Raw genomic sequence first — 24400 nt, 5'->3', positions numbered from 1 at the left:
CAACTGTCTTGTAACGTTGTTCTCTCAGCCCAGAGCAATGACTTACCCTTATGCTAGCCAGCTATGCATGTCATGAATTCGTGTGAAAAACTGCTCTCAAATTGAAGTAATAGTTAATATCTAAAACAAAGAGATCTATAGATTATTCAGTTTCTTTCTCTCCTAGAAATGTAAGCTAGAAACATGTAATGATTTCACAGCTGATTGGAAGAAAGAAAGAAGAAAAAAGATAATAGGTTTATAACTAGCTTGTATCTGGGTACTCTTGTGCCATATCACAGAGGCTGTGTGCTAACATTCCAGAGCTGTTGAGAATCTCAATGACTCTCCAGTTTCAATCTCCATGTGGACTGGACTTCCTTTAAAAATATATTGTTGATGCTTTGGAACCAAATAAATAGAAAAAAATAAATAAATACATACATACATACATAAAAATAAAAATATATATATTGTTGAGTTTTTCTTCTTTTATTTTCTTACGTGTGTTAATACAATGAAGTTTGTTCAATTGAACTGGTTTGCGTGAATGATCATTTTATGAAAAAAAGCTGAAAAATGTATTAACATAAAACCATGTTTATTTTATATTCTCTGAGAAAAACTCTTTTAAAATAATATGATGTGGTGTAAAGTTTCCTTTTCTGTCTTTTTATCTCCACCTCTAATTCTATCCAACATTTACCTGTATTGATGTTGATACTTATATGAATATATATCTAGCTCTTTACCATCTAGGTATATACCTGTGCCTGTACTATAAGCACATTGATATCTACTTTTATATCATTAAAATATTATTACCTCTGAGATCCAGTTCTGTTGCAGCAAGGATTAGGAATCCAAACTATTAGTCAATAAAACATAATCTGCCAACCAAAAAAAATTTACAATGACTCAAATACTTTCCATATTTTTCTCAAATACCATACAGATACATCATTCCACCTAACAATGCTTTTTTGAAAGCTCCCTTTCACTTTCATTTTCTTTCTGCACATTCCTCAGCTTTCTCTCACATCCATTTTCCAGAATATTCTCTTCAACATCTATCCTTCTCCAAACCAAAGCTTCTTCTGGTAGCCCTTCTGCTTTTCCTAATTAGTATCACCTAAGGCCCAATGGGCTCATCTAGAGATAGAAGGACTTTCTCTGGAAGGCTGAACACAAGGAGTGGAAGAGCAATGTGTGTTCCCAGACAAAATTCTTTTTAACAAGCAAGGAAAATGTGAAGTGTGGGAATTCCTTGGTTAATTTCTTCCTTGCTACATAATTATCGATTTACTGGAAACTTTACGAATATAATGCAAAATTTAAAGTGTTTATTTCTGAATTCGGGTCAGCTATATTTTTGATAATATATTTTCCACATGTTTTACAATGGGCAGAGATTTTTAATATTTACAAAATATAAAGTGATTGAACAAATTAATGTTTGAAAGGCATAAACCTCCAAGCAGAGCAATACTGAAATCCTGAACATCCTTTAGATATACCGTGAGAAATGCAGCGACCTTCCCCTAGATTATTCCCCCTCCAGGTACACATCATCTACTGCTACTTCCCTTAGGGTCCATTATTCCCTTAACCTAACCTGGATTTGCTATGTTTTGGAAATGGCACTGCGTGAACTATAGCTTTTTCCTGATTCATTCTGTTCTTTGAAAAGGGCGAATGCAGAATTCACACACCACTCTGTTTCTCTCTGCATTAACACTAGTGCTTTGGTGTGACGCGTTAAGTAGGGCTGTGGAGCATCTACCAGGTTGGTTATTCACTGCTGCCTCAGCTGCAGGAGCCCCGTGCCCTCAGGATCTCTGTGGAGCCTTTATTTTTACTATGCCTTCATAAATTGGATAAAGTACTCTTTTGTGCCTTCTTCTTGGCGGAGAGCCTAACAAATGAAGGTTAAGCTTGACTGCTTCGAAAGAAAAGAAGAAAGATACTTCCTCTTCCTCGGTGCTTGTGAAGGTCAGCATGACTAGGTTCACATTAGTCACTATCAAGTAAGAAGGAACTGTGAATAGATGCCCAGCTTCTGACTCACCCACTCTCTTATTCATTATGCACTTGGAGAGCACTTCAACTCAGGTGCTGGGGATAGACAGAGCAAGACATCTTCACTTCCCAGGAGCGACTTTTAGAATAATGGGAAAGATAGGCATGAGGAGAAGCAGTTCAAAATAATAATGCTCATAATGAAAATGAAAAAATACTTACTGATTTCTGTTTACCACATGCCAGGAACTGTTCCTAGCACTTTTCATATTTAATGTCACCTCTCAAGAACTAATATGGTATCATTATTATTGTTATAATTTTCTTCCCTTTAAAGAGAAAAAAAAATCCAAAGAGTTAATGACTAGTTCAGCATCACACAATAATAAACAGTACAGCCAAACTTCAGACTCTATATTTCTAATTCCAGTATCTGTGATAAAAGCTCAAATGAAAGCATGTGAAAGGTGCTTCAGGATCCCAGAGAAGTAAGCCAACCACTTGGAAAAAGTGAAGTTTTCTAGATCCTTGAGGAATCACCACATTGTCTTCCATAATGCTTGATCTAATTTACACTCCCACCGACAGTGTAAAAGTTTTCCTATTTCTCCACATCCTCTCCAGCATCTGTTGCCTTCAGATTTTTAATGATCGTCATTCTAACTGGTGTGAGATGATATCTCAATGTGGTTTTGATTTGCATTGTTCTAACAACCAGTGATGATGAACATTTTTTCATATGTTTGTTGGCTGCATACATGTCTTCTTTTGAAAAGTGTCTGTCCATATCCTTCACCTACTTTTTGATGGGGTTGTATTTTTCTTATAAATTTGTTTTAAGTTCTTTGTAGATTTTGGATATAAGTCCTTTGTCAGATGGGTAGATTGCAGAAATTTACCATTTGACCCAGCAATCATATTACAGGGTATATACCCAAAGGATTATAAGTCATTTTATTATGAAGACACATGCACACATATGTTCATTGAGGCACTGTTTACAATTGCAAAGACTTGGAACCAACCCAAATGCTCATCAATAATAGACTGGATAAAGAAAATGTGGCACATATACACTATGGGATACTATGCGGCCACAAAAAAGGATGAGTTCATGTCCTTTGCAGAGACATGAATGAAGCTAGAAACCATGATTCTCAGTAAACTGACACAAGAAAGGAAAACCAAACACCGCATATTCTCACTCATAGGTGGGTGTTGAACAAAGAGAACACATGGACACAGAGAGGGGAACATCACACACCAGGGCCTGTTGGAGGATGGAAGAGCTAGGGGAGGGATAGCAAGGGATGGCAGCATTGGGGAGGGATGATAACATTAGGAGAAATACCTAATGTAGGTGACAGAGGGGGATGATGGCAGCAAACCACCATGGCATGTGTATACCTATATAACAATCCTGTACAATCTGCACATGTACCCCAGAACTTAAAGTATAATAATTTTTAAAAAGGTGAAGAAGTTTTGACCAAAGATGTGAATGTTCTAGTGGGGCTTGTAAATAAACTATTTTTCACATAAAGATGTTGTAGTAGAATTGGAATCGTGATGAGTAGAAAAAGGGATTGAAACATCCATTTGCTGCCTACACCATAGACTGCAAACTGCCAGCCTGTGAGATAAGCCCTCTTAAAATATTATTTGTTTGACCACCAACAACACAAAAAAATGTTTTTTGTTGTTTATTCTGAGGATGCAAGAAGGTTGGGAATTTGTTTCAGCTCCTCTTCTGGTCTGCAGTGTGGCTAAGCCCATGAGTTTTCTCTCTGGCCCTTATTTTCTCACCCAATTATTTGCTTTATCATCAATTTAAGACATAATGTACATAAAATAAACTGCAGCCATGTAAAATTAAAACTTGGTTAGAATTGACAGATGAACCAATGTCCCATGTTCTCCAGGAGGTTCCTCCTGCCCTCCACCCCTGGCCTCTGGAAACCACTGATCTTCCTTTTTGTCACTATAACTTAGTATGATTCCATATACTTCTAGATAAAGTATTTCATATGTAGTCTATAGTTATAGTTCTATAATTTTGTGTAAGTGGAATCACATAGCATGCCATTATTTATGTCTAGCTTTAGTCAGTCAGAAAAATGATTTTAAGATTTATCCAGGTTGTGCCTATATCAGCAGTTAATTCCCATTTTCATTGAGGATATTTTTCCACTACCACATTTGAGTTGCCTGTAGGTATTGGCTACTATAATAAAGCTGACATGAATATTGTGCATAAGTGTTTGTGTGGACGTATGTTGCAATTTCTTTTGAATGAATACATTTCTTAATTTTTTCCCAGAAACGGTTTCGTAGTGTAGCTATACAATTTTCAACAGTGGTGTATGAGAGTTCTCGTCAGTCCACAGTGTTGCCAACCCTCGGTCTTATGGTCTTGTCAGTCTTTTAAATTGTAGCCATTGTGGTAGAAGTATTTAGTCAAACATGTAGGGACTTGGATGAATCTGGAAACCATCATTCTCAGCAAACTGACACAAGAACAGAAAGCCAAACAGCTGTATGTTCTCACTCATAGGTGGGTGTTGAACAACAAGAACACGTGGACTCAGAGAGAGGAGCATCACACACTGGGGGCAGTTGGTGGGGGGTAGGGGAGAGACAGCAGGGGGTGGGGATGGATGGGGGGGTGGGGAGGGATAGCATGGGGAGATATGTCAGATAGAGTATGCACCTAAAGTAAAATAAATAAATTAAAAAATAAAAAATATATATACAATTATATATTCAAATATAATAATAAAAAAAGAAATATTTAGTGAAACATAATGCTTTAAGGATTTTTAAACTTGTATTCCATTGATCATGGCTTACCACTATAGTATTTTTCCCCTTTGTTTTTCCTTCCTTCCTTCCTTCCATTCTTTTTCTTTTGTTTGTTCTTTTATTCTTTGGTTTTTTTCTTTTATTCTTCTTTTCTTTTTATTCTTAACATTACCTACTGCCTGATGCCATAATGCCAAACCATTCTAGTACCTGTCTGGCCCTGAAGCCATATAGCAGGAGTTCTTTACATATTATCTTAACTTCCTAGAAAATATTTTATTCTCATCAGTTATCTAAGAAGTAGGTGTTAGTAAGCCCGTTCATAAATATGGAGGTAAAGGCTAAGAAAAGGTAAAGGCTAAGTCACACACTTAAAAATAGAAGTCAGGCTGAATGTGGTGGCTCACTCCTGTAATCCATCCCTGCACTTTGGGAGGCGAGGCAGGTGGATCGCGAGCTCAGGAGATTGAGACCATCCTGGCTAACACGGTGAAACCCCATCTCTACTAAAAATACAAAACATTAGCTGGGCGTGGTGGCACGCACCTGTAGTCCCAGCTACTCGGGAGGGTGAGGCAAGAGAATCGCTTGAACCCAGGAGGTGGAGGTTGTGGTGAGCCGAGATCGTGCCTCTGCCATCCAGCCTGGGTGACAGAGTGAGATTCCGTCTCAAAAAAAAAAAAAAAAATAGAAGTCAGTATATCAATCAAGTCAGTTTGATTTCGAAATTTGAGTGTTTCCCATGTTGGCCCTGAGACAGCAGGAATGACAGATGCAAAGATAAAGCATTAGAGAGAAGGCCAACATATCTTTAGGGTTGTATTGATTGTGTGAGTCTTTAGGTAGTACTTATCGCTAGCTAGAGCCAGTTACATGATTGGGTAAATAATAATGCAACATCCTTTGTTTAAATAGCAGAAAAACTTGAGCTAAAAGTATCAGAATATAGAGCATTTTTCTTTTTTCACAATATCCCTCTCAACATGTATAGTATTTTTATTTGCTGTTTATTGTCATTCTAAATAAACCAAAATTACCATTTTAAAATATTAGCGTACCTTTTTGTCATGTTATAGTATATAGCGCCAGTTTTAACTGAAATGTAATAACTTTTGATTCACGTGAATTCATCTATATTGCATCATACATATTTTGTCGGTCATACATGAATATGCGTGCCATTTTCATCAGAACAGTGAAAATGCTACACAAAACTAACTCAACTGTTTTTATTTCACTTTTTGACAAACACACATTCTACCAACACTCTCTACCTTCAGCATACTGATAAGTAAGAAAGACTTTCAAAAAAAGGAACTATGGATTTCCCTGTCTTTTCCTTTCTTTTTATGTCCTAATTTTCATCATAAGTGGTTGGCTATTGTGAGTAAGGAATGGCATAAGAAAGAATATAATAGAATTTCTTGGTTATTTGTGTTTCTTAGAATGCCATTGCTTTCTTTTTGATAGAAGAGAGTTCTGGTTTGAAGACACATGGCCTCTTTGGGCTGTCAGTGCCTCACTTACTTGGTATAAAAGTAGCACACTTACCTTATATTTGCTAGGAGACTTGAGCTCCCCGACATCATAGGTCCATGGGAATTCTGTGCGTGTGGCGGGGTTGAGGTGCATGGCAAATACTATATTCAAGTGGACTGGCAAGTAGTGGTGGACAGTCATATTCATGTACATCCTCTGCTCATGCACACTCTCCATTGTCCCATAGTACTTCATTCATAAAACATACTGTCAAAGATAAAATTATGAAGAATGTCAAGACAGGTATATTAGAGCATTAAACCAAAAAGTGGGCCCTTCTAAGCATCAGGTCTCACGTAACTGCATTGATGAAATACTCATAAAACCAACTTTTTGTATGGGAAAGAAACAAGAGATAAGAACAGTTTCTATAAATATTGTCTTTACTCAACCATTCATTTAATTAATAGTTATTAAGCACCTAAAATATGCCAAACATGGTTTTAGGTGCTTAGGATACATCAGTGAACAAGAAAAAAAAAAATATTTTTGCTTTCCTGGGACGTAACATTCTACATTTTTTTGATGAATCAAGCAGATATGAAAAATTTGAACCATCTACTCTTACTGGGAGAAGGATTACTAACTATAGTTCAACTAAAAAAAAAAACAGGCTCTTTTAAAAAATAAATCTCTTATGTTACTGGAGTTTTCTTTTTTTTTAATTTTTGAAATGGAGTCTCTCTTTCTGTAGCCAGGCTGGAGTTTCAGTGGCATGATCTCAGCTCAGTCCAACCTCCGCCTCCCAGGTTCAAGTGAATCTCCTGCCTCAGACTTCCAAGTAGCTAGGACGACAGGCACACACCACCACACCTGGCTAATTTTTGTATTTTTAGTAGAGACGGGGTTTCACAATGTTGACCAGGATGATCTCGATCTCTTGACCTTGTGATCCACCCGCTTTGACCTCTCAAAAAGCTGGGATTACAGGTATGATCCACCATGCCCCGCCATTACTGGAGTTTTTAAAGATCTTTGCACATGTTGAAATCCAATGAATATGTAAATGAAGATTAAGAGTTTTTTGCTATTTTGATTGTTTTCCTGGTTTACAATGACAAAATAAATAATCAAATAATTCACTTGAAGACTTCTACCCTATTTGTTTGTTTCATGTTTGTTTCCTTCTAAGAAGTCTGGGTAAGCACAAACCTCTAACTGAAATTCTTCTAAATATTCTACATATTTTGGTGAAAGAAACATAATATACTCTTCATCAGTTTTCTATAGAAACCTGTAACTAACAAGGACTGTATTCCGTAATTAATAAATCACTGATTGTGGTCACTGTTCTGGCAATCTATTTCTCAGCAAGACAGGATAAGTCATTAAGAAATGGTCTGCCTTGGCAATCTTAAGGAAGGGGCATGGAGAAAATGGGACTTTTCTCTAGCTCAGAACTTCTCCAGATTAGAACGATCACAGTCACCTGGAGGACTGCTTAAAGTACCGATTGTTGCAGCCCACCCTCAGTGTCTGATTCAGTAGGTGTGGGTGGAGTTTGAGTATTTGTATTCTCAACAAGTTTTCACTTCATGCAAATGCTGCTGATTCATAATAAGTAGACCATCTGAACTGGTGAATGTTAGAAGGCAGAGGGTCTAAATTTCTTTCCTCACTTGAAACTTATGTAGATTTATTTCTACACATTGTTATGAGCTTGGGATCAAAACATTCTTTCTGCTAGCTGGGGGACAGACCAAGACTAAGTTGCAGCTATCATTTCTACCCTTGTCTCTCAATTCGTTTGTGTGAATATGTGTGTCTGTGGGGCAGGGCAGCAGAGGAGCATGGAATATGGGAAGATAGAGCATGTTTGAGTCAAAGAGAGTAGACAATACTGATAATGAGTGTTTGTGTGTGTCTTTATAAAGAGATCGAAATAGAGGATGAAAAAAGATAAAGAGGGACAAGCACGGGGGAAAAACAGGAAGAGACAGTCACACAAAGGGAGAGGAAGGAAAGAAGTCTTAAAAAGGAACTCCATATAACACCAGCAGTTCCACTTAACAAACAAACAAAAAATTTAAAAGTAAATATAGCAAAAATACTGTGATTAGTTCATAATTATATTGTACAATCTAGTAACAAGTAAGATATTATTATATAGGACACATTACTTTATCTCATTTACATCATATCATGATCCTTTACAGTACATCTTTCCAGCTCCTTAAGGTGATGAGTAAATGAAATTTAGAAGAAGTTGAATGACCCATCTTGAGTTATTAAGTCAGAAAACAACTCAACTCGTACTGAAATCAGGACATTTCAGTTAAATTTAACTAACTTTTGCATAGGAGAGTTTCAAATAGTTTTTTTTAAAAGTTGGACATTAAAATAATGTTTTGCACTTCAAACTATTCATTATGAATAAAACTGTCCTATTGTTATTATAGTTGTCTTTTTATATTTCCAAGTAACAACTGAGTAATATTTAGTCACAAGATCTGATAAAGTGAAAAGTGATGCAGCTAGATGAGACCTCCAGGGGTTACTAAGGGAAAGGAGGTCAGGTGAAAACATTTGGCACCTAAAGAGGCCCTTTGTTTGCTGGTCACTTTTCAAATACATTTTCTGTGTTGCGTTGGCCTTCTAGAAATTATAATACATCCTCACAGTTTACTTGTTTCAATAGTCAGATAACATCTCATCCTAAAATTTTTAAAAAATTAAGTAAATTAATAAATATATTAAATTAAAATGTAAGTTTTCTTTTGAGAATTTCAAGATACTTTCAATAGTAAGCCAAACTTATATTTAGTAATTATCTGCCTTCATGTAAAAATTTCATTGAATAAAATTTCTGCTGAGAATGTAACACATCCTTATTGTAGAAAAAAATATAAAATGCAGAAAAATTAAAGGAGAAAATACTAGTACAGTGGTTTTCTCTTATTCGTGATTTCGTTTTCTGTGGTTTTAGTTACCTGTGGTCAACAATGGTGTGAAAATATTAAATGGAAAATTCCAGAAATAAGCAATTCATAAGTTTTAAATTGTGTGCCATTCTGAAGAGTATGAAGAAATCTTGCATTATCCCTCTCTGTCCACCAGCAATGTGACTTAACTTTTTTTCCAGCATACGCATGCCTCTATACATCACCCATCAGTCATTTGGTAGCTGTCATGGGATCACGGTGCTTGTGTTTAAACAACTTATATTTTGCTTAATATGGTCACAAAGGTGATATTAACAATTTGAATGTGCCAAAGAAAAGCCACAAAGTGCTTACTTTAAATAAAAAGGTGAAAGTTCTTGACTTAGTAATAAAAAAATCATTGTATGCTGAGGTTGCTAAGATCTCTGGTAAGAACCAATCTTTTATCCATGAAATTGTGAAATTGAAAAGAGAAATTTTGCTAGTTTTGTTGCCAAACATCAATCTTTACAAATTATGGCCACAGTTTGTAATAAGTGCTTAGTTAAGATGGAAAAGGCCTTAAATTTGTGTGTGGAAGATATGAACAGAAATGTGTTCCAATTGATGGAAATTGGGTTTGGTACTGCCTGTGGATTCAGCATTCACTGGTGGGCTTGGAATGTATCTCCTGTAGATCAGCGACTACTATAATGTTTCCACTACACAAATAGAACAATTATTATAATTTTTATTGAAGGTGCCATCATAAATATAGCTGACTGGAAGTGCTCAACACTTGTGTCTTCCACAAAGAAAGACTAAAACAGCAAATAAATAACTGCACTTCAAGTACAGTGACCAAGGAAGAAAACTGCAATGTAGCATGAAAGACATGTAAAGAATGGTAGCACAGAGAGGAAAGCAAAACACCTATCCAGCATCAGCTCAGAAGCAAGAGGGACTCACAAATGAAGGGAAAATGTAAAGGAAGATCCCAACAGCTCTCATTTCCATGGAGGATGCCTGCAATATTGGCTACAGGAGAGCCCCACAGTTCTCACGGGCCCTGAGCAAAAACAGTGAATTAACTGGTGTCCATGCCACTGCATTGCTCTAGAGAAGGAAAACAAACTGAGTCCCCCTAAATCTCCCAGACCAAAATATCTACTACATGGAGGCATTTTGGGAACAGAACCACTGCTAGAGTACATCCTGCCCTGGGGAAAACAGCCCCTGCATTTCCACATCCCTGTGATCCTGCTGACCTCTCACTGTGCCCACTCAGAAAGCTGCAGTGCCATGATTTCAGACAAATCAGTGGTACAGCTGTGACACCAGGATTCAAGTCCACATCAGCACTTGAGCCCACATAGTACCCTAAACAAGTGGTCCAATGCAGTGAAAAAGCTGCTTTCAGGAATGTAGGGAGCAATATGTATACTCCAGGATCCTAGAACTGGCTGCCTAGCAACCAGTGACACTGGTGATCCCACCTCCCCCAGTAGCAGAGCTGATATGCATTACATGTACCCTCCTGGACCAAGAGTCACCTGCCTCCTTTGGCTATCCTGTCCCCTTTAGTTGCAAAGGTGCTGTGTGTCATGTATACTCCCTTCCCCCAGTGATAAAGACCAGCCTGCCTAGGCCTGCTGTAACCTAAAGCACTACCTTCACTACTGGCAGAGCCACTGTGCTAGGGGCAAGCCTCTCAGGGCCTAAAAACTGACCCTCCTGGTAGCGCCCACCCCTAAGAAAGCTATGCCACTTCTTCCACACACAACTACAGTCTTGGCCACTAAGGGACTCAAAGACAATGCTGATGTTAATTACATACAGACAACACTATTATGCCCACCCAGAACCTAATCCGAAGCACCTTACTCAGTGGACACTACAGAACACATCTACAGAATAATCTTTACATATGAAAGCTACTCTATAAAATAACAAGAAAAGGATTATCACTTTTCCCCATTCATTCAACTTATTACTGGACATGCTAGACAAAGCAATTAGACAAGAGAAAGAAATTGAAGCATTCATATTGGAAAAGAGAAAGTCAAATTGCCCCTGCTTGCAGATGACATAATTTTATGTATAGTAAAACCTAAACACTCCACTAAAAATATTTAGAACTGATCAATGAAAACAGTGAAGTCCCAAGATAGAAATAAACATGTGAAAATCTGTAGCATTTCTATATACCACTGATGAACTTGTTGAAAAAGAAATCAAGAAAGTAATCTCATTTACAATAGCCATGATAATATAAAATACCTGGGAATAAACTTAACTAATAAGGTAAAATATCTTTAAATGAAAATTATAAAAATCTGATGAGAGACAGGCGTGGTGACTCACTCCTGTAATCTCACCTCATTTTGGGAGGCTCAGGCAGACAGATCACCCAAGGTCAGGATTTTGAGACCAGCCTGGCCAACATGGTGAAACCCATGTCCACTTAAAATACAAAATTAGCTTAGCATGGTGGTGTGTGCCTATAATCCCAGCTAGTCAGGAGGCTGAACAAGGAGAATCACTTGAATCTGGGAGTCAGAGGTTGCAGTTAGCCTAGATCACATCATTGCACTCCAGCCTGGGCAAAAAGAGTAAAACTCCATCTCAAAAAATAAATAAAATCTGAAGAAAAAATGGAAGAGTAAATAAAAAATGAAAGACACATTATGTTCATTTATTTCAAGAACTAATATTGTTAAAATAATCATACTACCCAAAGCAGTCAGTAGATTCAATGTAATCCCTATCAAAATACCAAAGACATTATTTTCAGAAATAGAAAAACAAATTCTTAAAATTTATATGGAACCACAGAAGACCTCAAAATAGCTAAAGCAAGGATAATTAAAAAGAAAAAACCTGGAGGCATCACACTACCTGTCATCAAAATATACTAGAAAGCTATAGTAATCAAAACAGCATGGTGTTGGCATAAAAACAGTCACATAGACCAGTGGATTAGAATAGAGATCCCAGAAATATATCCACATATTTACAGGCAACTAATTTTTGATAGAGGTATCAAGAATCTACACTGGTGAAAGAACAGTCTTTTTAATAAATGGTGCTGGGAAAAACTGTATATCCATACACAGAAGAAGGATACTATACATGTATCTCTACAATATAAAACAGTCAAGTCAAAATGGATTGAATACCTAATGTAAGACACATTGGAGAAATGTTTCAGGAGAAACATTGGAGAACACACTAGAGAAATGTTTCAGGACATTGGTTTGGGAAAGGTTTTATGGATAAGATGTCAAAAGCCTAAGAAACAAAGGCAAAAATAGACACATTGGATTAAAGCAAACCAAAAAGCTTCTGCACAGCAAAGCAAAATTTCAATAGAGTGAAGAGACAACCTACAGAATGCGAAAAATATTTGCAAATGATTTATTTGACAAGGGCTTAGAATCCAGAATATACAAAGAATTCACAGAACTCAAAACAAAAACTAATATAATTAAGAGGGTGAGGTGGTAAAAGACAAAAGCAATTCAACTAAAACATGTTTGAAAGGTCTTCTGTTAAGCAGATGTATGTAAGGAGGTATCTAATTCATTTAGTACAAGTGGTTTCATATTTGTCCTGATATAAATATTATTTAACTGAATATTAACACTTTTATGAATAAAACTGTCTCAACATCTTCAGTTTGCTAAGCTGAAGGTTATCAATAGAGACAGAGGCACCCAAGCCGCACGCTTCCAGTCTTCACTTTCCATATCTCATGCTGCCCGAGTTCTTGAAATCTTTATTTCTCTTTTTTCCTCTCCTGAGCCTATTTTGTTTCTATCAAAGTCACCTCAATGATTTTATTTTAATTAACTGATGGATTTAAAGGATGAGGTGCATTATGTGCATCTCCTTTAGGAAAATATTTGATGACTCTAAAACCCACATTCCTTGAAAATTTGCTATCACCAACTCCTAGAGTCTTACAGCTGCTGAATATTAATTTTTTTGCAGATAAGGATTACAAATGAGAAAGAGTATCAGTGTAGCAAATTGCCAAAAGCTCTTTTTGAGATCATGATGAATAATGCATATTAAGCTCATTTTGCATGTTTCTAGAAATTATGCAAATTATTTTGAGAGTACATTGCCTATGAAGTGAGGTGTTTTGATAAAAACAGTTAATTCTCTTTTTGTTACAGCATGTAAGTGGTGTTTAAGCTAACCATATGCACATCTTTTTGGTTTCCAATTAAATTATCTAAACCTGAATTATTTAATAATAATGCACTCTTTACTTTCGTGCCTTTAATCCTAAATCTCTTTATCTATTCTTAATTCTACTGAACTAATAATGCATTATTTTATATATCTTCTGAAATTATTTTTTTCCTATCAGATTTTGATTTGAGCAGATTTAGGGGAAGTGGCCTTTGTTTTAACTAGGCCTTTGACTAGTAGAGTCAGGTTTTGTTGTAATTGGGGGGGTAAGGTGTGTATTCACCAAGTATCCATTGGAATGCAGAGTTTAAGTGACTGGATTCTACCTTCAAGAGGTTTAAAGTCTTCTAGAGGAGAAAAGGCACATAACCCAGCAAGTTAGATATAGACAACATGCATGGGAACATGGGGGAAGGGTAATTCACTTCTAGATGCAGGGATTTAGTGGGTATTCAGTAGAAATATCAAGAGGCATGTCAGGAAATTTTATTTATGGAGAAATTTTGTACATACATAGATGATAAAGGGAGATCCTTTGATACTCTCTATTGACTATTGTAAGAACAGGATGAATGAAGCGTAGAGGTGAGAAAATAGACAGCTTTGAGAAATAAGCAGTTATTCTAGATTATCAGGCAGTTAGATCAGCTATGTGAGGAGATGCAGTTAAATCTGACATAATAGTACTAGTCCCACTGCTACTGACAAAGACAATAATAATGAATGGTAATAAATTTAATGGAAATAATAAAACAGACCATGTCTTAAGCACTCACTGTGTTCAAGGCCTTTTGTTTAGTGCCAGATAGATAGATAGATACATAGATAGATAGATAGATGATGATAGATAGATAGATTTTTACACATTAGAAAATTATTTTATCTAGAACCTTTAAAAAAGTATTAATTTCACCAAATCTGGAATGTTGGCAGTGTAAAAGTCTTAAAGTAACTTTATTTATTTAATTTATTTATTTATAAGTTACCTCTTCTTACCCCCAACCCCCAACAGGCTCTGGTGTGTGATGTTCCCCCCTCCATGCATCATTGTGTTTCGTTCTTCAACTCCCACTTATGAGTGAGAACATGTGGTGTTTGATTTTCTGTTCCTGTCTTAGTTTGCTGAGGATGATGGCTTCCAACTTCATCCATGTCCCTGCAAAGGAAATGATCTCATTCCTTTTTATGACTGCATAGTATTTCATGATGTATATGTACCACATTTCCTTTATCCAGTCTATCATTGATGGGCATTTGGGTTGGTTCCATGACTTTTAGTGGTTTATATTTTATTACTGAACATGACCTATAACCTTGCAGGCCAGTAGTAGCTGCCTGTTCCAGATGAGGAAACCAAGGTATTGCTACAGAAATTTCTCTAAATTGTGCCAAATGGTAGAAGGTTTGTTTGTTTGTTTGTTTGTTTTGGCAGGGTCTCGCTTTTTCATCTAGGTTGAAGTGCAGTGGCATGATCATGGCTCATTGCATCCTCAAGCTCCTGCACTCAAATAATCCACCCACCTCAGCCTTCTGAGTAGCTAGGACATAGGCATAAATTACCATGCCCAAATAAGATTTTGATTCTTTTTGTAGAGACAAGGTCTCACTATGTTGTCCAGGATGGTCTCAAACTCCTAGGTTCAAGTGATCCTTCTACCTAAGTGCTGGGATTACAAGCATGAGCCAGGTGTGCTTGTCATTAGAGTCTTAAATATCAAATTGAAGAACTTGTCTTGAATTCTGTAAGTACACGGCTTCACTGAGGATTCTGATGTCAGGATGCAATGTGTTTTTCTCCCATACCGAAAAGTGCTATAAAATGTATTTGGTCAACACATATTAATTGAAAATTGAATATTCTCTATGAGCCAGGCATATTCTTGGTGCGTAGGATATATCAATACACAAACCACAAAAATATCTGTCCACATGGAGCTTATATTCTAGTGAAAAGAGACAAAAGTTAAAGAACAATGTTCAGGCACACCAAAGAAAAAACTATTTTAGAAAGTACAAGTCTATGGGATAAAAATAGAGCCTATTGGGTGAGATAAGGAGAGCAAGTAGGGGCTCCAGTTGCAAAAATTTAATAGAATGGTCAGCATGAGCTGCATTAAGAGTGCAATATTTAGCAAAAACCTAATGAAAGTGATAGAGCTAGCCAAACAGATAAGTGAAGAAGAGTATTCCAGGCAGTGGGAAGGGTTACTACAGATAATTTAAGGCTAGCGTGCCTGGAGAATTTGAAGAATAGCAAAGAGGCCATTGTGGCTGGAAGGGACAGAAAACAAGGAGAAGGTGGTAAGAGATAAGGTCAAATAGTACCATGGGGGAAAGATCACGTATAACCTTTTAGGCCACGTGAAGATGTGTTTTTCTCAATAAGCAAAATAAGGAACCAATCATTACAGGATTATGATTCAAGGAGTGAAATCTGCCTTGCCTTTAGAAACAGTAAGTTTATTGAGAAAGCACAGGCAAAAAGAGGTGTTTACTTTTTCCACACATGTGCTTTTACATTTTAGTTCCTACAAACCATACATTCTGTCTTACATCTCATGCTCCCCTTGCCACTGCCACACTCTAATGTGTAGTTTGAAGGGGGTTTTTACCAAAAGCACCTTGTATGTCCTTAAGTCTTAACACTTAATGCATTTTAATTGCCTGAGTAGTTATTTATAAGCTCTGAGATGGCAAGATCTATATTCGTCACATTTTACATTGTATCATGTAGGGAATATATGTAGAGCTCTTTCTTGAATCAACAATAAATCAATTTTTTACATAATTCTTCAAAACTAATATATTTCCAGAATCTCAGTCCTGCAACTAAAAAACTCCACTGAATATGTCTGCATGATAGCTTAACTAATATTCTAAACCTAAAATATACATAATAAATTTACTATTGTTTATCTGATGTTTATTTTCTTAATTCCTCTATTTTTGTTCATGATTTCACTGTTGTGATAACTGACAAAAGCTCAAATCTGTGGGGCGGACCTTGATTTTTTTTCTTTTCACTAAGTCCTGCCTTGCTCTGTGCTCAACTATAGCGTAAGGGGTTGATCAGATTATACAGATTCTATTTGTGTAATATAATATACCTTTACTTTCTCCTTTCTCATCACATTATCATTTAACCTGAATAAAGATCTCTTTTGCACTCATCTGAGCTACACTGATAATCTGTTATTAAATCACTTTGCTCTATTCCTCACTTAAATACTCTCATATGTCTTTTCCAAAATAGAAAGCTGTATGTTATAAAATGTGTCCCTTTTAAAGTTGAATGCTTAATTAAAGACTCCAGTAGTCCCTAGTTATAAAACTACTTAATGTATAATTCAAAGACTTACATCAACATTAATAAATTGCACATTACAAGGTGGTATATATAAAAGAGAAAAGTTTAATGATTACATTCGTTTTGGATCTAACTGATCTAACTAAACTAACAGATTACAAAAGGTGGCTGCAAGCTCCTCTCATCCTTGTATACTTGCTCCTTTACAGTAAAAGTTGTCACTCCAATTGGGGCTGACCTTGTGACTTATTTTGACCAATGCAATGTGGCAGAAGTGACGCCATGCGACATCAAGGCCTGGATCTCAAGAAACCCTGGGCCTTCTACTCTGTCTCGTTTTGGAATACTTCCATCCCCATCATGTGAAGAAGCCTGAGAAATCAAACAAACAAAAGAAAAATACAACAACAACAACAAGAAAACAAAAATAAACAAAACAAACAAAACCCTACATGCAGAAACCCAGCCATCTAGGTGAGCTCAGTCTCCAGCTCCTTTACCAGCCAAAATCAGATACATGAGTCAGCCCAGAACAGCAGCCAGCACACAGTTATGAGAAGTAATAAAGCATTATTTAATTCCATTGTTTTGAAATAGGTCGTTAATAAGCAATAGGTAACTGATAGAGACATGTTATCCCTTACTTAAAAAGCTTAAGACATATTAGCCTAGTGAAGCCTAAAAAATCCTGCACTGAAAAGACCTGTTTAACTTTGCTTAATCCAGTCAGATTTGAGGAAAGAGTGATTTGTTGTTGCTACTTAAAAACTTCATTGAGATTTCTAGGGCTGAAACCCTGTTTTAGAAATCAGAATTCTTATGATTTCTCTGCAACCCACTCTTTGGCCCTATATTTTATCATTTCATTTTTCACACACAATACCGTTTTAGAAATTCAATTATATGCAGTTTTCAAGCATACTCTTTTTCTTGGCCTTTGAGAATAATTTAAAATGGTATCTCTTCCATGTAGCTTTTGCTGATCCTCCCTTTTGTAAGTTATTAAATTATTACAAGTACAACAGTCAATTCAGCAGAGTTCCCAGTTTTTTTGTGTGGACCTACTATATGCCAGGGGCTGTGCTGAGACCTGGAGTTGCAATAGTAAGATAAGGCAGAGTTCAGAACTTAAAGCTCTTGGATGTTATATTTTAGTTATTTGTCTTTGCTGGTTTGAATGTCTCAAGTGGGCAGAAGGAGTTTATTAAGTACATTTTTCCATTTTGAATATTTTCTTTCCTTGGAAAGTTCTCAACCAATATTTGTGGAATGGTAAGTGAATGAATAATGCAAATAATTATAGTTTAATATGTATTATATAAGCTATTGCATAACACAGTTCTTTAGAATTTACTAATCTTCCAACCAATTCCTAGTGTACATCATAAGAGAAAGAACTTGAAATGATCGTTGAGCAAGTCTTCCTTCCAAGAACTCAAGCAATTGTTTATTTGAACAGTCAAACTTGACAAAAATATAGTTAATGAACTTTTTGTGAGCTTTAAGTGCTTGACCTTATTGTTTTGTCCGTATGATTAAGCAGTATTTACATAGGACCAGAATAAACATTTGTTAACCACGAATTAATAGCTTAAAACAATATAAATATGTTGCCTTATAGTCAGAATCCAACAAGCATCTCACCAGGCTGAAATCAAGACATCAACAGGACTGTATTTTTTTTCTTGGAGGATCGAGGGGAGAATCAGCATCTTTGCCTTTTCCAGCTTCTAGAAGCCACATTTCCTCCATCATTAAAGCCTGCAATGTAATGTTTCTCTGGCCATTCTTCTGTTATACATCTCTTCTTGCCATAGCCATAAAGGATGTCCTCTTTTTTTTTTTTGAGACGGAGTTTCGCTCTTGTTACCCAGGCTGGAGTGCAATGGCGCGATCTGGGCTCACCGCAACCTCCGCCTCCTGGGTTCAGGCAATTCTCCTACCTCAGCCTCCTGAGTAGCTGGGATTACAGGCATGCGCCACCATGCCCGGCTAATTTTTTGTATTTTTAGTAGAGACGGGGTTTCACCATGTTGACCAGGATGGTCTCGATCTCTTGACCTCGTGATCCACCCGCCTCGACCTCCCAAAGTGCTGGGATTACAGGCGTGAGCCACCGCGCCCGGCAGGATGTCCTCTTTTAAAAACTTCTGTAACTAGATCAGAGCCACCCAGATAATCCAGGATCTTCCCGCCTCGGCCTCCCAAAGTGCTGGGATTACAGGCGTGAGCCACCGCGCCCGGCAGGATGTCCTCTTTTAAAAACTTCTGTAACTAGATCAGAGCCACCCAGATAATCCAGGATCTTCATCCTATAGGAAGGTTCTTAACCATACTCACATCTGTAAAGTCCCTTTCGTGGATGCAACAAATTCACAAGTTCTAGAGATTGGCATGTAGACGTCTTGGAGGGGCCATAATTCTGCTCCACACAACGGGAGTTTTGCTTGTTTTAAAATTTAAAGACATTCAAAAACTCTGCACGTGGGCAATATTAACCCTGTTTCAGAGGTGAGGAAACTGAAGCAGACCATTTATTTTGTCTAGGATCATGCTATCAACTTCTACCTGAGAATGTTTGAATTCATGGCCTCACTTATCAAACTCATCAGCTTGCTAAACTAGAAAGTAAAAGAATGAGTTTTCAAACAGCATTCATAAGCCATCAGAAAGAAACACCAATAAGAATAGTCAACTGTTTTGACTGAATAGAGAAGTATGGTATATAACTCAAAAAGTGAGTTCACTTTTTGGTCAGACAGATCTTGCACTAAACCCAAAAGGTAGAGACTATAACTGTAATGTCTTTCTTCAATAGATTTCAAATTTAGAGGACTGTTTAACTGATCATTCATCCAGGCAAATATCTGTTAGGCATCACTCTGCCAGAGGAGTTGGGTACAAGATGAGCAAGATAAAGACTGATCAAAAAGAATGACATAGAGACCAAACACTGCCGAATGTAATACTGTGACTACTCTATAGCATGACATGCTATGTTAAAGAAAGAAAGATGTGTCTACTTGATCTCAATGTGCAGGGATAATGGTAAAAGATGGCTTCAAAGAGAGATGATGTTTGAGTTGCACTTTCAAGGATTTTGCTGTTAAGATTGGGTGGCAGAGAGACAGAGGTAGCGAATGTACTACAGGTATGAAAGTGATTGCAGTGGATATTTCTGAAAGCCTAAATGAGATGTGAGACCACATCTACAAAGCCCCAGCTGTCACGACTGTGGGCACATCACTTCATTTCACTGAATGTTGTTCTTTGTTTGTGGATGTTTGCATGGCCAGTGCCGAGCACATTTCATCACATACGGTAAGCATTAACAAAATATAAAATTGAATTTAACATTTATATTCTGAATATATAGTACAAGGGTTTTACCTTATGAATGTTTACCAACAATAGGTAAGCATTCACCTATGTAGGTAAACCTACGTAGGTGAATGCTTAGATAGATACGTTAATATTCACTTACTGCATGCTAATGGATATTGAAACTATCCAATGAGTCTGAAACATAGCACTTATAAAGCATTCATATTTCATCTACAACAGACCAAATTATGATATTCAGAAAATAATTTGGAAACACAGATATCTATATGAAGGAGGAAGATGGAAGGGAATGACTTAGGAAAGAATCTAAAGATATGAAGAGAAACCTAGGCATAAAGCGGATGTGTAAAATTTGTTTACTAAAGGAGAGAAGGTGCATATTAAGACAGGAGAGGCATATAAAAGCTGTATTCACAAATCGTATGTGAGTATCATTCATGGGGTGTGCCTGAGTAACTCAGCCAAAAAGAAAAAGGCAACCCACCCCTCAACCCCAGGTGATATATAGGTGGGTAGGTGGGAGGGAGTGAGTTGGGAAATAGAGCTTTATCATGATGGAGAAGAGAAATAGCAGAGGAACAATAAGAGAAAAAAAAACCCACTTCTTATGTATTTGGCCAAGAGAAAGACTCTGAAAGACAAATTCAGAAGAAAGAAAATTCTGAAGTTCAATCAACTAAAAAAATTAAAATTAAATTAAATTAAAAAACAGAAAGCAGAGTTCAGATCCACATGGTTTCTCTGCATTTGGCAGCTCATACAAAATCTTCACCTAGCAAAACTCTCACAGAATGGTGGTGGTTTCTTGTTCTCAGGACAGCTGATCCAATGTTATTGAGAATGGTTTCCTTACACATGAGGGAAATGAAACAAAGCTCCACGTTTCCAAGACTGTAGCTTAAAATGAATGCCATACTCCAAATCCCTCTCCAGAGTGAAGTTTCCAAAGTGAGAATTCATATGCATTTGCTTAGGTCTTTGAGTCACTGTAAACAAGATGGGGTGATATCTGCAGTGCCAAGCCCACAGAGGAGATCTAGTGTAGCTTGATGGACAATGATGATGAATTAGCAGTCACACTTGGAAGCATATTAGAGTGGAAGAAGGTATTAATTCCTATGTCTATACAATTTCATTCAATAGGCTCTTATATGTGGGATTAGAAATATTATAAACATGAAGGGCAGTGTTGAGTTTAGGAACAATTGCTTAGGGATCATACAAATGAGTGTTTAAATAAGATTCTTTACTTAGTAATCTGTTTACATGGTCAATTTACCTAATACTCTCAGATGCTCAGCATCCTTATCTATGCAATGGAGATAATACTTAAAATTGTTATAAGGGCTAGAAACAAAATATACAACAAAGAATTAAAGGTAGCCCAGGGTTGATGATACAGTAAATTTCACTAAATGAGTACTGAATGCTATATTATATGCATGCTATAGCAAATATAAGCTAAAATTGCATTTCTCCTTTTGCTATACATTTGTAGGAAGTGGGAATCACCCACATAGCTCTCTTTGGCATATTCTGCCACGTTCTACCTGAAAAGAGGGTTTTCTATGACTCATAGATGGCGAACCAAATAAAAATAAACATGAACAGGTCTATTTCTGTAACAGGGCCTTTGTGTATTCTCTGTCCCCCACCTATATTTGCACATGTAGAGATAACTTCACAGTTGGATTCCTAGTCTCTGGTTTATGTTAATAAATCACTGTTCCATGACCCTTTTATACTGTGGACTAGAGGAAAGGCCATAGTTTATTATTTCTGTTTTATGGATTATATCACTGAAATCCTAAACCTTAAATGGCTTCATTTTGACCCCAACATTTTAGTTCATGGAATCTATCCCAAGTAAATAATTAGAGAAGGAACTAAAGATTTATGTAAAAGAATGTTCATCATGGTATTATTTATTATAGCAAAACACAGAGAAAAAATTCCAAATATCCAACTTTAGGAGATTTATTAAATAAATTATGGTGTATTCATGTGATGGAATTTGTTCAATAGTAATTTGACATTTTTAGAAGGCTATTTCATGATATAATGTTAAGTAAAGAAAGCACAATTCAAAACTGTTTTTTTAAGTATGTATGTATTTTTAAATTTTGCAAATTACAGAGTAAACCAAATAAACTAAAATGCTTTCATTCTTTTTCAATGGTTGGATTATAGAATTTTAAAAATATTTTCTATTTGAGTAATGATATCTGTAGTAAGCCTGTTTTTTTTTTTTATTTAAGAACAAGAAAAAATAAATACTTTTTTAAAGAAATAAAAAGTTTTGTCTGTTGATACAGCAGAGCTGTATAAATATCACCTTTACTTACACCATTAAAAAACACATACTGGCCAGGCACAGTGGCTCATGCCTGTAATCCCAGCAGTTTGGGAGGCCGAGGCGGGCAGATCATTTGAGGTCAGGAGTTCAAGACCAGCCTGGCCAGCATGGTGAAACACCATCTCTACTAAAAATACAAAAATTAGCTGGGTGTCATGGTGGGCACCTGTAATACAAGCTACTTGGGAAGCTGAAGCAAGAGAATCACATAAACCCAGGAGGCAGAAGTCGCAGTGAGCCAAGATCACGCCACTGCACTTCAGTCTTGGCGACAGAGAGAGACTCTATCTCAAAAAACAAACTAATCAACAAACAAAAACCCACATACTCTATGTTTGGTATGCATATACATATAATATGTACATACATACATTTATGTGCATAAAATCTATACATATTTTGAAAACTCATCTGTGGAATTTTCTGTTTAAATTTCACTTCTTGTAATAAAGTTAATTAAAATATGTATGTGATAACTTTTGCTTTACCTGCTTGTCAGTTTAGAGTTTCTTAACCTTAATACTAGTGGCACCTTGGGCAGGATGACTTTTGTGGTGAGTGTGCTGTTCTATGTGTTGTAGGATATTCAGCAGATCCCTGATCTCTACCCCTCTGCTTGTGACAGCTAAAAAGTCTCCAGACATTGTCAGCTGACTCCTAGTGCAACATTATCCCCACTGAGAACCACTGAAATAAACAATAGGTGTGTGGTTGTGATTTATAAACATGTTAACTCGAAAATCTCAGTAGTCTCATTTTCTAAATTATCTCATGTAGTTCCTGTGAAAACAACATTTATTTTAATTTTCTGTTGTTTTGGTTGTAATAGTTATATCTAGGCAGTCAATCTTGTTTGAAGATGTCTAATTCAAACAAATAGCTATTCCAAAATGTAATTGAGTGGAAGGACTGGTAATTAACTGCTTATCTGATTTTAATCATTTTCTTCCCTAAATCAATTTGTGTGTAGAAAAATACTCAATCTAACACATCACAGAATATTCCAGCCAATGATTTATTCGGTTTTCATGGTGAAATAAGCATAGTTCAGTAATCAGAAAAACATCTGTGTGTAGTCTGATTGTTTAACTTTGGGCAGATCACTAAGTTTCTCTTTAATGTTATCTCTTCATGTGTAAAATAATTGTGGTTAATGTTGACATCCTCCAAAGATTTTAAGGATTCAACAGAAAAGAGCATAACGTTGTTACAATATTATATTGACGATTTAGTTCACTGTTTTGCAAACATTGAACTTAATTTTAGGGCTACAAAGATAAACCTTCTCACAGACTTTAAGCATCTCACAGTTCGGTGGATAAAGCAGACTTGCAGTGACCACATATTGTGCGATGGGTGACTGCTGACCCTTCCGGTTTGCTTGGGCCTGTATGATTTCCTGGTTACAGGACTTAGGATCCTAAAATAGAGAAAGTATCCGGCAAACAAGGATGGTTCGTTACCTTAATAATACATGCTTTTACTAGATTTTTCAAAAGCACAGAGGAGGAGTATATTTGAGGCTGGTTTAAGGATTCAGAAAAGATGTCACATTTCAACTGAGTTTTGAAAGATGGATTTGAAGGAGGCAAAGTAAGGAGCAGGTGCTAAGCATGAAGGATTGAAGAGCATATCATATGCCATGCAAATAATTTATCACTGGAACCCAGGATTAATAGCATTGGCAGAGAGCATGTTTGAATATACAGTGTAAAGCTGGAAAATGGCAGTCTTAGGAGTTTAGGAGTGTAACATTTGTGGTATAGACAACATCAATTAACTTTAACTTGAAACTGACATAATCAAATGGGTTTAGGGAAAATAATCTTGATGTTAAAATATAGGATGGATTAGTAACAGACAATTTTGAAGACTCAGGATCATGTTAGGAATTTGTTTGTGGTGCATTGTGAGCTGTTAGGGATCTGTATTTGGTGCATTGTGAGCTGTTAGGAATCTGTATTTGGTGTATTGTGAGCAGAAAGGTAGGAT

The sequence above is a fragment of the Aotus nancymaae genome, unplaced genomic scaffold (assembly GCF_030222135.1).
Source record: "Aotus nancymaae isolate 86718 unplaced genomic scaffold, 86718_ANA_hifiasm-v0.15.2.pri h1tg000006l, whole genome shotgun sequence".
Classification (NCBI taxonomy): Eukaryota; Metazoa; Chordata; class Mammalia; order Primates; family Aotidae; genus Aotus; species Aotus nancymaae.
This window is presented reverse-complemented; position numbering follows the sequence as displayed.